This window comes from Armigeres subalbatus, chromosome 2 (assembly GCF_024139115.2).
Source record: "Armigeres subalbatus isolate Guangzhou_Male chromosome 2, GZ_Asu_2, whole genome shotgun sequence".
NCBI classification, from domain to species: Eukaryota; Metazoa; Arthropoda; class Insecta; order Diptera; family Culicidae; genus Armigeres; species Armigeres subalbatus.
Window position 1 is genome coordinate 118,818,592 of NC_085140.1, and position 2,656 is coordinate 118,821,247.

At 38.9% G+C, this 2,656-nt stretch overlaps 1 pseudogene; it reads left to right on the forward strand.

Moving 5' to 3' along the window:
• Window positions 1-1,371, forward strand: part of LOC134209184 (uncharacterized) — a 29,291-nt pseudogene extending 27,920 nt beyond the window's left edge.
• The last annotated feature ends 1,285 nt before the right edge of the window (window positions 1,372-2,656 follow it).

Genomic DNA, 2,656 nt, shown 5'->3' on the forward strand with positions numbered 1-2,656 from the left:
ATCATTGTACTGATTTCAGTTACGTATTGCTAAATCCATCGAATCTAAATCTAATCTAAATCCAATCGAAATCAATCCAAATCAATTTCATCAATCCAAATCCAATACAAATCAATCCAAATCAATCAATTTCAATCTAAATCAATCCAAATCCAACCAATATAACTCAACCCAAATCTAATCAAACAATCAAATCATTTTAAATCAATTCAATCAAATCAATCTTAATCCAATCAAATCAATCTAAATCAATCCAAATCATAAATCAATCAAAATCAATAAAATCCAAATCTATCCAAATCAATCCAAATCCAATCCAAATCTTATCCAAATCAATCCAAATCCAATCCAAATCCAAGTCCAAATCCAATCCAAATCTCAATCAAATCCAATCCAAATCTAATCCAAATGCAATATAAATCCAATCTATATCCAATTCAAATCATAAAATCAAACCAATCAAAATTCAATCCAAATCCAATTCAAATCCAGATCCATCCAAATACAATCGATATCTTATTCAAATCCAATCAAAATTCAATCCACTTCCATCAAATCGAAATCAAATCTAATCTAAATCAAATTCAACCTAAATCAATTCACAACAAATTGAAATCAATCCAAATCTAAATCAAATCAAATCTAATCTAAAACCAATCCAATATAAATCTGACAAATTGAATCAAAATCTAATCCAAATTCATAAATCAATCAACTCAAATCAATTCAACCCAAATCCACCCAATTAGTCAATTCCAGTTGTGTAAATAGTATAACGTAAGACTCTACAGTCTGCATGCATATCTTCTTACCTCTTTCGTAAATTTCTTTCTGCTGTCTCTTCTGTCAGATCCCTGATGCTGAACTTAAACTTTGAAACCATCTGACGCACTTTGTAATTGTCTGTACCTCGTCTAGAAAAGGGAATATCAGGATAGTTCATTTCCGTTTATAGTTTTCTAGGACTTATTTGATCATTTTACTAGCCAGGAAGCCTTTTCTGATAGATGTGTATACAAAGAAGAACATAACTCAACTCAGTCGAAACTACTCAACCGATGGGCCGCCACATACACACACCTGCACCGTTCGTTTTGTTCTGTTTGTGCATTGTGCTCTGCATGCAATATTTCGCGTTACGTCTGTTTCACCACAATATCCACCTCTAACCGTTTTGGTCGTTGTTATATCATAATTGCAGGTGTCCTGAGTCTTAACCCGGCACCGGAAAACACTAACAAAGACGGAGTCTACCGAACATGCCGATCGATCCCAACTACATCTTGGCGTGTTCAACCAAATCCGACTTCCGCATATCCTCAGCCGGGAGCCGGAAGCCCTGCCGTCTTCCAGCCCATGTATCCTCCCTGAACCAACCTCCACCAGGGCAACTTCCCTCGCCGCGCTTCCCACAGAATCCCTCAAGACCCCAGAACCCTGCCACTTCCACAGAGCCCAGCCTCTGGAACCAGTTCCTCTACAACAAACAACCAGACAAAAGACCTGAAAATGCTGCCCTCGACTAACCGCATCCAGCCACCACTTGATCCTAATGCTACAGCTTGCCCTGGTGATCGGAATCTTGAGGCAGATGACACCATCCCTCTCCTCCTCCCCATCTGGCTATAAAACCACGTTGGCACAATCAGTTTACTCACCACACCCCAATTACTTCACCATCGCGCATTAAACTTCCATTCGGTGTTAATCATATTGGTTTCCCATTTTATGTTTCTCATGATAACGGCCGCCCACCGATTCGAAATTGGTCGGTGGAAGGACATCCCAAATAACGAAGATATCATATCTGAAAACTGGCAACCCTGCTAATGGTAATGCATCTAAAAACATTTGTACAGAAACGGCCATTCTTCACGATGTGTAATCTTCGCCTGAATTTAGGCAACCCTACCCCACACAAACTATCAGCAACACAGTTTACTCTATGGCATCCTCCCCGTATAATCGAGAGGTCGAAAAGGTCCGACTATGGCAGCAAGAGAAAAGCTCATGAGGAAAACAAAAGCGGCCCTTATGAAAGGGATATGTATGTATATTTTTGTGTGAACGAGTGCGACCGTCGCTGTATCTAGAGTTAATGAACAGAATTAGCAGCACAGAGACGGAGAAAATACAAACAAACAGGAAATGATGATGAACTTGAAACTCCAATTAGAGACTTATAAAATAATACCACCCTAAACGGAGGCGGTAGAACAAGAAAAGGAAGAAGAAAAAGGCACAAACAATGGCAGGCTAAGCACAATAGAGTGCGGAAGTTTGCTTTATGTAGAAGGGAGAATAGAGGAGAAATAGGTACATAGTACAACTGGAAATACTGAATAGAGCGGAGGTGTAGTTTGTCCAATTGCCATAAAAACCCCATGTTAGCACTTTTCGTTCGGTGGTGGAAAATTAAGCTGCGATGGTGGAGAGAGAAATGCGATTTAGAATTTTATGGTAGCTAAAACAAGGACGATGACCGTTTCACTAGAAATCAGTGATTATGACCTTTTCAGACAGGAATAGTTAAATTTGTCAGGAAGGCCATTCATTTTGATAGTTTAATGTTTGTTGAATAAGCTAATTGCCCAAGAAAGGATACAATCTGGCTGAAATAAGGGAATAGTGACACAGCATAGCTTGAAATAAATAG